Consider the following 15,064-nt stretch of genomic DNA (forward strand, 5'->3'; position numbering starts at 1 on the left):
TTCCCCTCTCTGGACCATGCTGACATTTCTCAACACCCCCTACTTCTTCCCGCTCTTCGGTTTTTCTTAGGTTTGGCATCCTTCCAATCCCACAGGAATTCAGCTGATAAATGAATTCATACTCAAAGGTTATTGACTTAATTTGTCACCCCCATCCAGGAGCTATTTGCACTGAAAAGAGATCCACAAGGGAGAGGGTGATGTTTAACTGCAAAGCACGCCTTTCTAAGGGGGCTGGGGGGAGTTAGGCAGTGTGGCCTTCGGGCAGCCCCCTTCAGATCACCACCAAGGTGATCCTTTCTCTCCGCAAATTCCAGCTGCAGGGATTTCCCAACTTGAGTGTGCACTGGGATGGCCTGGGGTGCTTGAGACAGACTACGGATTCCTGAGCCCTAGAGATTTGATTAAGTAGGTCTGAATGGGGCCCAGGCATCTAAATTTTAATCCACTCATCACTTTCTGATGAAAGTGGTCCATGGACCATATTGTGAAAAATACTTGGGTATCAGTTTCCTCGGGCTGTCATAACAGAGGACCACAGACTGGGTGGTTTAAACAACAGAAATTTCTTTTGTCACAGTTCTGGAGGTTAGAAGTCCAAGATCAGGGTGTCAGCAGGGTTGGTTTCTCCCGAGACCTCTCTCTCTAGCCTGCAGACGGCCGCCTTCTCACTGTGTCCCCACGTGGTATTTGCTCTGTCTGTGCACACTCCTGGGGTCTCTTGGCATGTTCAAATTTCCTCTTATATGGACACCAGGCAGATGGGATTAAGGCCCACCCTAAGGGCCTTATTTTAACTTAATCATTTATGTGGCAGCTCCAAATGCAGTCACGTTCTGGGGGTTAGGGCTTCAACATATCAATCTGGGGGGAGGGGGCACAGTCCAGTCCCTAACAGGCATGTAGAAACAACAAAAACAAAAAGGCATTCATAAAGGCAGGGGCAGCAGAAACCAAGTTCTCCATTCTTTCCAGCAACTGCAAGAGAGAAAATCTACCCAGGTTGAAAGAGGTTGTGCAGAAAGCACTGGGGAGAGGCAAACACCTCGGCTCACCCTCTCAATTGCCTTTTCTGCTGTTATTCCTGTTATTCCTCCTCGGTTTAGAAACAGCCTTTCTTCTTTGAGCTTCTTGGGAGAGAACAGTCTTTGGCGCTGGCACCAGCGTGGCTGCCCGAGGCAGCCCTCGCCTCTGCCTTCGAGGATGTTTCTGCCCCCAGAAAGAAGCCGAGGACCCTTCACCCTCCCCATTCATCATCACCACGGGCAATCTAATTACAACCTTGTCTTAAAAGAGGTATTCACTTCCAATGGAGACTTCTTCCTTATGAAAACGTAACACCTTGAACTATGTTTTTATGGCCCCCTTTTTGAAAAATAAGAAAGGAAATTAATTAATTTCCTTGTACACGGGAAAGACTCATGAGGTCTTGCTTGGGTTTGCGCGCAAAGGATGCTCTCTCTCCCTCTCTCCCTCCCTCCCTCTCTCTGCCTCCTGCTGTGTGACAGTGAAATGCTAAAATGATTTTGGCAGGAGAATATTCTCAAAGGCTGTTTTTATTTCAGCAGCAGAAGAGTATCTCAGAACGCAGGCTGCACCTCTGCCCTGTGGGGCTGTTTCTAATTGCAGAGGTGAGCTGCAGAAATCCTTCCCCCAGCTGGGTGGGGAGAAAGCGGCCAGAAACCTAAGAAAGATAATCGTGTCTGCCATGCTCAGCGCTCACCACTTAAAGGAATTAACTTGTTGGAATAAAATATTTCTATGGGTTCAGAAAACTATGCTTTAGAATAATGAGGCTGACCCCTTCCTCACGTACCGCAATCACTGGGGTTTGTTTCTTCTCTCTCTAATCACAACATGCGATCTTCCTCTTTGCTCACACCTCTGTAGGCAAGACTGGCTGCGAATACTTTAGATTATCACCTTCTCATTTTCAGTGTGAAATAATTGCCCAAGGATGGAAGCTGACAAACAAGCATGTGGATTTCGGAAAGCAGCCCACTTGTTATTTGGGATAGCCTAAGCGGAATGGAGACAGGTGCATGCTGTCTCAACTGCTCCCACCTCATGCTCACCCCTTTAGAAAATGAGTTGTGCTTTCGCAGACCTGGATTGATTTAAAATTTTGAAGACGGTGGGGATGCTGATATGTTTAATTAAAAACCTGTACTATCCAGCAGTGTAAAGGTATGAGGTTCTGGGGTGGGGTGGGGGGGTAAGCCCCAAGGGATTCATTCTTAGCCCCACTTCTTACTGGCTGTGTGGCCTTGGGCAAATTATCTAACCTCTCTGGGCCTCAGTATTTTAATCTATAGGAATGAGACAATGATGATGATACTTTATGAGATGGTGAGGGCTGAATGAGTTAGTACAGGTAAAATGCTTAGAACAATGATCAGCCTATAGTAAATAGTAGATATTCTTACTTATGCTCTTGGAAAAGGAAGAGGGGATGCCTTCTTTCTCTCCATCAAAAATATTTGTTAAGCATTGTGGTCGGGTATAAGGAAAAGTAACTAAGGCCCCTGCCCTCAAGGAGCTCATAGTTCAGGGCATGTGCCCGATGTGTAAACAACTTACTAAAATACACGACAAATTGGAGGAGGTGCTGAGTGAGGGTAATAGGAATGTCGAATGGGGGCTATAAGAGGAGAAACACTTAATTGGAGGAGAAGGTGGAGGATGGCGTCATGAAGGAGGTGGCATTTAAGCTGGATCTTGGCAGGATAAAAGGTCTCTGTAAGCAGAAAACAAAAGAAAGATGTTCCAGGCTGTGGGATAACCAGGGACACGGGCAAGGGAGGAGTCCATGGCACCTTTAGAGAAAGGCAAGGATCCCGTGATGTTGAGACGAAGGAATGGAGGGGACCTGGGGCTGGAAGGGTAGTTGGAGGCCTCCCCTGTCCTGCAGCAACCTGGCATCCTGATTTTTATTTCCAGGAGAAAGAACTGGAAACGATATCGGAGTAGTAAGTGTTCCCCATATTTTCCCACTGAAAGAGTTAGAGAAAAAAATTTTGAATAATGAGCAAAATCCTATAGTTAACAACTCTCATTTAGCAGAAAGAGCCCCCCGATTCTGTCCATACAGGTCATTTATTGCACCCAGAGAAATCTTTGTAGTCACTACAAAAGTGCAGCTACCTCTGGGGTACGATGCAGCCGCTATTTAACTGTCACGTAACATGACAATCGAGTGTCCTATTAGAGCAAAAACTTAATTGTGAAGACGGGTACCATATTTAACTGCAATCCTGGGGGGAGTTTAGGTTGACAGGCTGTAATTACCCAAACTGGAACCTGGCCAGGACACACCTACTCTTTGCCAAAAGAGCTATGGGGGTTTCAACCACGGCAGGCGGGCCGGAGGAAGCTGCGGGTTCTGGAGGGTGGGGAATCGGCACTTGCGGCACCACAGCGCCCCCTAACAGAGCTCCGGGCCAGCGCAGGCGCTGCGGGGAGCCGGCCTCTCCTGACCCTCCGCACTCCCGGTGGCTTCCCAAGCCCCTCCCCGCGTCCACCTGGCTGCAATCCATCATGGGTTATCAGAAACTTTCCATTTAAGGCTGCGTGGCCGTGGATTCTGCAGGCAGGTTTTTGCTGGGTCTTATCTGTGTCTGTCTGTCTGTTTGGCCCTCTCTGTGTGCCTCTCCCCAGGTCCTGCTGTTTCTCTCTTATCATGACGGAAGTGCTTGTCCTGATAAAAAAATTACCCACCAGAGCACAGTGGTTCTGATCACCAGCTGCTGTTTCTACATAGAGATCAATTAGAGGCATGTTTTCACTGGGGAAGTGGGTTGGTAGGGCCCGTTTACTAAAAATCCCATTAGGATTCTTACTGTGAAATGCATTATACTTTGGTCTTCCAATGCAGTTGCTACAGGCAAAAAGAAAAATTGGGCCAAGATGAGGTGGAAACGTGGCTTGCTGATGTCACTGAAGGGTTAAAAGGGAGAAAGTTCTGGGCCGCGAGCAGCAGTGTGAATAAATGTGGTCTTAATTTTAAGGTTATGGATTTTTTTAAAAGCCTTGCTTTTTGTCCTCAGAAGTCTTCGCATTCATATCAGTTAAAAAATAATTTAGACAGAAAATAAATGTTGCAGGAAACTCAAATTATTATGTGCATTTTAAATAAACCTTTGTTTTCTGCCGCAGACATAGCATATGAATAATAACATTAATAATGATCACTATAATTTGTCAACTGATGATCTTTTCCCTCAGACCTTCCAGGCTCTTGGTTCCCAGCCTGGCTATTTAACTTAGCCGATCCTCCTTCAAGAGGGGAGCTGATGATAACAGCCCTTACTCCCTCTGCAGGGTGGAAAAGCCCAAAAGCCCAGGGTTCTAGTCCCAGCTCTGCCCTAATTAGCTGTGTGACCTTGGGCAAGTTGTTTAACATCTCTGGCCAGCTGTCAAAGGACGGCATGGTCTCTCAGGGGGATGAGTGGAGCTATAATGTGAAAAATGAACGGCAATGTAGTAATATCACCTGGGAAGATGTGTTTTCCTTTTTTTTTTAAAGATAAAAGTTCTGAAAAATAGAAACAGACTCAAAAAGCAACTTCAACAAAGCAGTTATTAGATGGGGCACAGGAGAAAGTTAGATTAAGACTAATTTTTCTTTTTAACGTATGGGATGTTTTCTGTTTCGTTTCTAAGGACACGCACACGTGCATACACACATAGGTATACTTTGATCATAGGGAAATCCACTTAAAATGGTCACTTTTCTGCTTCCCCGGAAAGAGATTTTTATTGCGCTACAAAAGCAACAATAACAACATTGTAGTATTAGTTTCTACTTAATTCTTCTAATTGTATAAAACTGTCCAGATACTACCAATAGAAGAATAATATGTAAGGTTGAACCATATGAAATTGCCATTTCTAAAGGTCAAAAAGAGTTGAGTATAAGAAATTTCATATGGTTCAAACAAAAAAAAATATATATATATATATATGGTGTATGTATGTATTAATATATCTGCTTTATGACATATAATACAGCTGAGAGGAGTGTGATTCTTCTGTATTCTTATTTCTCTAGCAAATATTTTCACAGTGAAAGATTGGTACGCCGTTCATATTCCTGTCCTCATACTAAGACGACATAAGACTTACTAACAGAAGACACTTCTTTAGCATCCCAGGTTACATTTCTAAACATGGGGACAGTCCCCGATTTGGTCCTATAAGAGTGGAACGAGAAGCTAATACGTTGGGAAGATCACTCAGAGGCACTAGCAGGGCTGCTGGCTCCCAGCGAAGGGAAAGGGTGCCATGCACACCTGGGGACAGCGATCCCAGTGGAGTTGGCCCAGCGGGACCTCTTTGCACAGCTTCACTCAGAGGATTGAGATCATAATATATGTCCCTGGGGAGAGATGCTTTTTAGCAGAGTTTATTGGCAATTATTTTTTATTAGAGATTTTAAAAATTAAAAATACAAGTATTATACCCAAGAATGATTTCAGGAGCAACTCATGTAATAGAATATTCCAGGATATTTTCAAAAGAAAAAGATGGGGCTGCTGGGGGTAGGGAAGCTTCCATGTGAGTGCATTCCAAAATGAGTAATGAAATAGTACTTCCAGAGAGGAGCAATCAAATTTTACTTCCTTATGTTTATTTATGTACTTACGTCTTTATTTGTTGCTTCTCCCACCTCCGTAAAACAGCCAGAGTAACCAGACCGAGTGCTCCTAAAACACATTTTTCAATGGAGGGAACTATAAATTTTCATTGTGAAAAGTCAATACGTTATGGGAAAGTATAAAAGAAGAAAGTAAAAATCACCTGTAACCTCATCCTTCAAAAAGCATGATTTTAGAGCACTTTTACTGAGACTTTTTCTACACGCGCACACTTTAAAAAATGCTCAAAAGAAACAAATCATTCTACACCTCCAGTCTCCAACTTTCTTTGTTTCCTTTAGTGACACCTACATGTCATGGATACCTTTCCATATCAATAGGTATAAAGCTATTGACCTTTTTAAAGTGACCGCATAGTATCCAACTGTGTGCTTAACCAATCAGTCGCTGATACACATTTAGATAGCTTCCAGTTTCGCTACTATAAACCCCGCTGAGGTAACCAATCTTATCGTACACATCTTTGTGTACTTGTTTGATTATTCCTTAGGATTCATTCCCAGAGGTGGAATCTCTAACTCAAAGGACAAGGCTTCCGTTATTCATTGCCAAATTGCTCTCCAGAAAGACTGTGCCTATTTACAGTCCCATTAGTGGCAAATGTAAATACCCATTCCCGTTCACTTGGCCTGGTGATGATCTGTATGTTTTATCTTTGCCAATCTGATAAATGAAGAATTATATTCATTCAGCCTCACTGGTAATCAAAGAGATGCCAAATAAAACAGCACATCTTTACATATGTAGTCAACTGGTATTTCTTCTTTTCTGGATTACCTACTTATGCCTTTTGCCCATTTTTCTATTTGGATATTCCTCACTTTCTTATTGATTGTAAGAGCACTTTACATATTAAGGGTCCTCTTCTTTCAATTGCCATCTATGTAAAACATTTTTCCCAGTTTTTCATTTGTCCTTTCATTGTTTATGGCTTTTTATAGTTTTTACAATGCTGAAGTTTTTACATTTTTATGTATTAAAGCAGTGAACATTTTTCTTAGAATTTCAGTCTTCAGGGTCACTCTAGAAAGGCAACATATTTATCTGCATTTTATTTTTCCAGTCGTACTGAGGTACACGACAGTTACAGCTCTCTTTTCCCTCCAAATCACGTTTCTCGTTACTTTCCAGAGGTTCTGGAATGAAAGCATAAGGGACCTTGGAAACCAGAGCAGAGGAAACATGACTATTAATAGTAACACTTGACATTTCTATTTTCAGTGTGCTATAGGATGACTAATTAGTCTCCCCTTCAACTTAGCCCCGAGGGTCACCCTGGCCGCCATTCCTTCACACTACAGGCCACTGAGGCACAGGACAGAGAAAGGTGTGGCATTCCACTTTGTGGGTAACACTCTACCCGGCCAGGACTTAAATCCAAGCTCCCCATCTGTGCTTAAATCAAGGTGAGGCAGTTTCCTCCACAGAGACTGGTAGAGTCCCAGGATGCACTCAGCTGGTGGGGATGAGTTCTCTGGATGAAACTCCATGCTTTCCCTTCCCCCTCCCCCCAAAAGGGAAATCATATAATATATAGGAAGGTTTGCAACCTGGGGTTTTCTGACTTTAACTTGAGCCTCAGAAGGGATTGTACCACTTGTTAATTCACCGTTAGAATTTGACTATCAGGATGCCTACTGCAAGAGTTAAGGAAGACGAAGAAAACAGGGGGAAGTGAGTGGACAGAAAATGCCTTCTAACTTGGTGAAAGGTGTGCTCCCAAGGCCACCTCCCTTGAAACTCATTCCTACCACAAAGGTCGATTGCATGCTGGGAGCTGGGCTAGGGGCTGGGGTTTGGCAGCTGCAACGGAGTCTGACGTGTCCTGTTGTGTGGATTGTATGGACAGTACAAGGTTCTACAGCAGCACAGAGGAGAGGCTTCCTGGAGGGGTGGCCTCTCTGCTGAGATCCGATAGATGCACAGGATTTTGTCAGGAAAGGGCAAATCTTTGGGGTGGGAGAGATGCAGGCAACATGCAAATGTTCGAGAGGCGTGGAGTGGGAGGGAAACCAGGAGAGCCAGATTCAGAAAAAATAAAGGCCTATAGCAGTGCTTCTTCTATTATCTTTGGAGAAGGACTAGGCTTTTTCCCCTCCGGTGGGTCACAGGCAATATTTTTGTAATCAGATGCAAGAAAAAACGGATTAACACAAAATTAACAGACATTCAAAATACAAACTCCATTTTTATTATTAGATTCAGCAGACAAAAATTATTGTCGAATTGCTATAAAAGTTTTGATTATTCTTAATTTCTGTACTTATCTCGTTGCAGACCAGCAGCAGTTTGCCTTCTGGTACGGGTCCACAAAACTTGCTGTTTGAGCAGTGCTGAGCCAGAGCATTCTGGGAAGGAGATGGGGTTGGCAGTGTCAAATGCTGCCAAGGCGGTAAGTAAAATGCAGTTTGGTAATCCTTCGAATGTAGCAACAGATGCATAGTTGCAAAGAGCACTTTCACTGGAGTGGTTGAAGAGTTCAGCAGCATTCGCAGCGACTAAAAAGAGTGGAAGCGAAGATGAACTAAAACATTAAATGCTTAGTTAACCAAAAAATCTATGTTGTGACAAGGAGTAAGGACAGATAGTAACCAGATAAAGTGCATCATGGAGTAGAAAATGTATCAGTTTTTTAAGAGTCTGTGGACCTAGATTATCTAGTGGAGCCAGGCAGTCGTAAGCTGTGTGACCTTGGGTAAGTCATTCACCCCACTCTGGTCCTCAGTTTCCTTCTCTGCCAAATGAGGGGATTGTGCAAGATCCCTTCTCTGTGTTTGCTTCCCACTTTTGCATTCTATGATTTTAGTGTTATATAATCACTGTAAATATTGATGCTTCTCAAAATGGCACAATCTCGGGGGAGTCACTGAGTTCCGTTGAATCTGGCTGTGCATCTTCAAGAGCTCATCCATTGCCTGCAGCCAGGTGCCAGCCAGCCAAAACTTTCTCACTTGGTTACGACTAGTAAGACGAACCTGTCCCCCAAACATTAGCAACCAGAGTACGTGCTAAGATCCTACATGTTCATGCTGTTGGTGTAGAACCCACTTCAGGGTTTAGCTGGGAAGGAGAAGAAAGAATCCGAAAGCATCCTTGAACTGCTCTGAGCTTTGAGAAAACCCAGAGCAAAGGTGGTGGGAGAGTGGGAGTGGGGAGCAAAGTCATGGATGTGATGCAAGCTGGGCAGGGGTCGGGGAGACTCTGCAGTGGGGCGATTTTTCCTTTTCTGCCCAAACCCCTCTGAGGTGTCGGGGACTCTGGCTGGATCATTGGTCCTCATCCTTGTCCTTTCTGTAGCTAAGAAATTGACCTGTCATTCTTTCTTTACAGTCCCTGATATCACAGCGTCCAAATTCAGCAAATCATGAAGTGTCCTGCAGGTCTTTCTCACATCCACTGTGTATTATCTTTGAACGTCACTCCTAGCTTTATAGACATTACTAGGACTGTCTCCTGCATTTCCTTCTGGGCAGAATTAGCAGAGGCACTGTGGGTCCCCTCATAGCTTCATATCGCTCTCTGCCCATTAAGTGAAACTGGAACAAGCCATTTGGGTGGTTGCAACCACATCTGGCTGAAGTGCCCAGCTGTTACTCTTTCCTCTCTCTGGTTCCCAGTCCCCGTGATGTGGGCTCATTATGGCTGTGATGGTTGCTGATGACATTAACGCACTGTGCTGCTTCTCCATCACACGTGCCATCTGCTCCCATAAGCCCTGTGGGGTAAGTGGTAGGTAATTGTTTCCCATCGGTAGTCAATTTTCTCAGATAAAGGATGCAAGATTCAAAAATAAACATCCGCTTTGAGCCGTTGCAATGAGGCCAGTGTGGATCTGGGGGCAGTCACCCCATCTACTACGAGTAGTGGGTGAGGCTGCTTTCCCCGTAATTCAAGTCGAAGGGCAATTTGATTCATTAACAGTGGCTCTGGGAGACGAAGAGGTTCAGAAAGAGAGCAGAGGCACAAAAAAAAAAATCCCTGAGAGTTCTTATAAAGCAGCAGGGTCAGTGCAAGAGAGAAAGGGAAAGATGGAGAGAGAAATTGGTGATCCATCAGCGAAGGCTTACTCGTGGATGGGAATGAAAGATAAGAGCCCATATAGTTTTAGCAGTGGGAAATGGGCTTGGGCTCCATGACCTCAGCTTCTTAGCTGTTGTTAGCTATGGCTTCGGCTCTCTCACCGAGGACCTATAGGTTCCAGACCAGAATTGACAGTGCAGCATGTCAGGGAGTGCCAGGCACGGCTGAGAACATGGGCACGCAGAGAGCATAAGATGGGGTGACGCCAAAGAGGAACCAAAAGGCCAGCTTATGGAAATTATGACAGGAGAAATGTGATTTAGCTGCATCCTCCCAGACTCCCCAGATGATTCAATTTTTTTTTAAGGAAATCGCATCCTGTGGTTCACTTTTAACCTGTTTTCCCTTAAGAACTGCCACACAGCATCCTCGGTTTGACTTTCACCTCCCCTCAAAGCTCATCCCCACATACATCAGTCATTTATTCAACAAATACTCATTGCTCTCCTGCCGGCTGCCAGGCGCTGTTCTCACTGGGAGCTTGTTATGGGCCTCTGGAGCTGGGCAGGCCCAGGTTTGCCATTTGCTGCTGCAAGTCTATAACCCCTCCGAACTTACGTTTTTGAATCTCTACAGTGGGGTAATTGTACCAGTTTCCTGTGATTGTTATGAGAACCAAATGAGACTATGTGCAGCTCAGGCCAGAGGCAGAAAAGGCCCTCGATAAACATGGGGACTGAGATGACGAGCATCCCTCCTTTCCCACACCAGACCTGTCTCTTCACATCCTTTCATCCGTGTGGTCCTCTCACGCCTCTTCCACTAGCTAGGGTCTGCTGCCCGCATCTGCTCAGGCCCTGATTTCATACCGACTGTGCCCAGCTGCTAGTCCCTACTTTTGGGAATGGCCCCATCCCTCCTCGGGGCAGGGTGAGAGCAGAGCTTTCCTCCCTGGGGCAGCTGAGCTGGTCTGGAGGGGTCGCCTTCCAGCAGCCTTCCTGCCCACCCAGTGCTCCTGAGTTAGGAGGATTCCCGAACACCAGGCTTGTTCCAATTGCAGTCAGTCCCGCTAATTGATTCATGTTATTTTATTTTCTGTAGCGGTGGTTAGGGCCTCAAGCAATTTTATGCAAATTAATGAACCTTATGCAAATGAGGGCATCCCTAGACTAATTGCATACAGAATGGAAGCTTTGTGGGCACCTCCCCCATGCAAGTGTGCCCTGACTCCTTCTCATCCTTTAAATCACTCCTAAACTCCCCCAGCTCCACAAGCCCCCAAGATCAACAGCCTCCCCTTCCACCAGCCTCCCCACCTGCGGGCTCCTGAGCAGCCAGTTTGGAATATTTGAGGTACTGTGTCAGCCCTGTTTGCAAGGGCTGGTGGCTGCCTGGTGTCCCAGGAAACCATAGCCTTGCGGGATACCCCTCCCAGCTTGTTTTTACTTTAAGTCAGTCATTTGAATCCCACCCAGCTTCCTTTTCCAATTTTCCCAGGACAGGTGAGACCAGCCCAGGGCAGCCTGGAACCTGCCAGAGGTTCACAGAGCTGACCTGATGTGGCCGCTTTGGGTAAGAGCAGGGCTGTGTGGGGCCCTTCTATCTCCAGGGGACCCTGTCGCCAATGTTGGGCCCATTTTTGGTCCCAGCACATTGACAACTAGTCCTCAGGAAGGTGCTGTCTTAAGTGGGGTTCCCTAGAAGCAAGCAGAGCCTGAGGTAGGGATTGAGGTGTGAGTGGCTTGTTGGAAGAGGGTTCTCAGGAGAAGCCTGCGAGGGAGTGAGGGAAGCAGGATGGGGCAGGGGAAAGCTGAACGGATGTGGGTTCAGATAAGTCTTGACTTAGCCTGATCCCTTGGGGAGCTCTGGAGTTGCCCACCTTGAGGCAAGGGGGTGGGTTTGTACCACTTCCAGCCCCTGCTTAGAGAGGCCTTGGCTGCCAGTAGCCCCAGGGGGCAGAGATGGTAATCTCCCAGGCATTTGGGGGCAAGGGGGCTCCCATCTGAGAAGGGGTCAACACACAGCAGTTGGGGGATGGGTGTGCCAGCCCAGGTCGGGCACCAATGTGCATCTCTACAAGCACCAAATGAAATGCTAGGTTGTGACCACTGAGATCAAGGCCTTTCCATTTCTTTGTTTGTTTAACCTAATTTAACATCCCTGTAAAGCAGGCATTTAAATCATCCCCGTTTTATAAATACGATAACTAGTGCTCAGGGCAAGTTGCCACCTTCTTCCAAGGTCATATGCCCAGTGAACCTCCTAGACAGAAGAGGGATTTGAACGTGGACTCACTGACTTTCCCTGGGGGGGCCTGTCTGGCCTGGCCGTGGGCCAGGACCTTTGTATCCAGCCCCTCAGATGTCCAAGGTCAGTATGTGCCACTTCAGAGCTCTTACACACCTAGCGTTTTCTCAAGAGCCCTCTTTCCCTCTGGCTCCTTTTTACGGAATCCTTCCTGGAAATGTGGTTAGGGGTGTGTCGGGGGTACTGAGGTCATAGCCAAGCTTTCCCATCCCCCTTCCTCTCCTTCTAGATCCCGTGGTCCCATTTCCCCTTCCCCTGTCACCCCTTCTCCTCCCTTCCTTCCCCTCTTGGACCCCTTACCCCACCTTTGTTTCCTCCTCCTTTCTCCCCTTTCACTCCCTTCCCTCCAGTTTTGCCTCCCCCTCCCCCCTTCCACTTCACCCCCCTTTGCCTGCCTTTCTCCTCCCCCTCCTCCTCCCCCACTCTCCCTTGCCATCCCTCCCTTCCTTTCCCTTCCCTTTCCACCTCCCCTTTCCCCTCGTCCTTTCCCTCCCATGCATCCATCCCCTTCCCCGTTCCTTTCCACCGTCTCTTATTTCCCCCTCCTTTTTCTTCCCCTCCCCCCATTTCCACCCCCATCACCTCCCTTCCCCTTTCTTTCCATCATCTTCCTATTCCCTTCCTTCCTTACCACGCCTTCACTCCCTCACCCCCTCCCCGCCCCCCTGCCTCCCAGAGGGCCGACACCTCCTCCCCAGCCCTTGCCCCTAGATGAGCCAAAGTCTGTCCGTCTCAGCCCAGGACGGATTATCCAGACTAGGGTGCGAGGCACGCTCTGCACTGAAGGCAGCATCTCAGCTCTGGGCGCTCCCGCCCTCTCCCCGCCCGCTGGGGGAAGGGAGCGGGAAGGGAGGCCCTGGGCCTCCCTGAGTCCGGGCCGGCTCTTGGCTCGCCGGGCACGCAGGGGTTTCGAGCAGCCCGGGGCCGACTTGGAGACGGTAGCTGGATCCGCCTCCGCATGGCAGTCTAGCTCGAGAGAGGGCGCAGGCGGGGAACTGAGTGAAAGCTCGGCTGGAGGGGATCCCTGTATCGTGACTCGGGGAGCAGCCTGCTGCCAGGCAGCGCCCCCCCACCCCCCCAGAGAATGGACAAGCGAGAAGCACGCTGCGAATCCTCGTGGCTGCAAGAAGCTAAAAGTAAACCGTGACGGTGGGTGCTCCGCGCATGGGCCCCACGCTCCCCGCCCTTTGCATCAGCAGCAAAGCCCGAGTTGACCCACCCTCCTCCCGAGAGGTGTTCCCGATGCTGGGCAGCTGGCCAATGAGTGTAATCGTTAAAGCCAATATTGAAAGAGCGCTTACCATGTGTCTGCAATTGTGCTAAGTCGTCCCATTTTACAGATAAGGAAACGGAAGCATATTGAAATTAAGTCACACAGACGGTAAGTTGTAGAATTCAAACACAGGAGGTCTGCCTCCAGAATCTGGGTCCCTAAGGACAGCACTGACAGCCTCCCTGTGCTCAATCAAGATGCCCCAGAGGCTCAGAGAATGGATGAGGGAATGATCTAGAAACACTTTCCCAAGACAGCAGCCAGAGAGGCAGTCCCATTTCTCTAAGGAAGGTGGCCACAAACCTGGGAGTTTCTCTCTACCCTTTCCCTGTGTGGATGGGCTGCATGCCTGTGGCTCCCTGCGTCTCTGGTCCTACTGATGGTTCTGGCCAAACCTCAAGCCATCGGAAAACGATTTCCCCAGGGGCAGGGAAGAACTGTGCATTTCTTCTCTCCTTGGAGCTTGTCTTGGGACCCCCTCACACCACTGCCTTAACCTTATACGCTGCCCTCCCCAGCGCTCCATCCCTGTGGGTGACAGTGTAACCTACAACCCCTGCCACTCTTCCCACCGTCGCCGGGGTGACTGGACATCTGGAATGAGTCACGAGGGGCACGGCTTTGCCATAAAGGAAGGCAGCACATCACCATGTGTCTTACATGGCCCCCTATGAATGGGGCCCAGAACTGACACCCTCCAAGCTTCCTTCTCATTTAGGCGCCGTGATAATAGCAGCCGTTTGTTGAGGCTTCCCTCTGTTCCAGGCTCCTCCTCCCAGCACCTCTAAAAGACAAGTGTCATTATCCCCGCTTTAGAGGTAGGAGAACTGAGACTTGGAGAGGTTAAGCCTCTGAGCACCTCCCACTGCAATTTGTCAACCCTCGGCAGGGCCACTGTCTCCCACAGCCCTCCTCCCCACTCCTCTCGCCTCTCCCGCTCCCCCTCTCCTTCCTTTCTTCTGATTTTCCAAAAGTTCAATTTCCACCTGCCCTTAGTTGGGGCGCCCAACTAAGGACAGGAATGGGACCATTCCCTCTGCTCAAAGGGGGAGCAATTGGAATGGCGGAGGGAATGGTCCCATCCCTCCCCCTCCATCATCACTGTCAGTCCTGACAGTTGGAATAGGATTTGCATCTAAAGCTGGAGGTATCACAGGGCTGAGGGCACCACCAGAACATGCATGAGAGGGAGTGTGCCTGTCTGAGTGCACGGGAGAGCGTGTCTGGAGTGGGTGTGTGCCTGCACGCCCAGCAGTATCTGTAACAGGGAGCAGAGTAGATCTGAGCAGATCAGGAAAGGACTTTTCCTGCAGGCTCGTCCGGCACTCTGTTTTCATGGTGATGCAGGTAGCTGGAAGCTGGAGCCGGAGAGCTGGGTGGCTGAGGGCTGTGCACACCCCAGCTTCATGGGGCCCACCTTCCAGCTGCCCGCAGAGCTGAGAAGCAAGGCTCTGGGTTGCCTTTACAATGGAATTGTATCTTGTTTGCTTGGAGTGTCCGAAGGGGCCCAAGCCAGAAAGGAAGGCTGGGACTGGGAAACCTCATGGCAGTTCTGGGTAGGAGGAGGGAGAGGGAGGAATCCTGAAGAAGATGAGACCTCGGCACCCCTAACCAGGGCGGATGCCTTTGACTTCCGGGACCTCAGTGGTGGGGAAGTGTGTGGAGAGGATGTGCAGCGGCAGCTTAAGCTCTGCAGGAAGACTTTGGCTGGGACCTCCCAACCAGTTGCCTCAGCCTGGAACTAAGGGAGGAAGGAGAGGCAGGAGTGGCTGGTTATCTTGTTGTAGGAGGACCCAGATTGCCTAAG

At 48.2% G+C, this 15,064-nt stretch overlaps 1 long non-coding RNA gene across 1 annotated transcript in view; it reads left to right on the forward strand.

Moving 5' to 3' along the window:
- LOC112409636 (uncharacterized) overlaps positions 1–15,064 on the forward strand; it is a 217,657-nt gene that overhangs the window by 23,122 nt on the left and 179,471 nt on the right. The window contains exon 2 of the long non-coding RNA XR_003005188.1: positions 7,935–8,049. This is a non-coding gene — a long non-coding RNA (uncharacterized LOC112409636). The remainder of the gene's footprint in view (positions 1–7,934; positions 8,050–15,064) is intronic.

This window comes from Neophocaena asiaeorientalis, unplaced genomic scaffold, assembly GCF_003031525.2.
Source record: "Neophocaena asiaeorientalis asiaeorientalis breed wild unplaced genomic scaffold, Neophocaena_asiaeorientalis_V1.1 scaffold312, whole genome shotgun sequence".
In the NCBI taxonomy this organism is placed as follows: domain Eukaryota; kingdom Metazoa; phylum Chordata; class Mammalia; order Artiodactyla; family Phocoenidae; genus Neophocaena; species Neophocaena asiaeorientalis.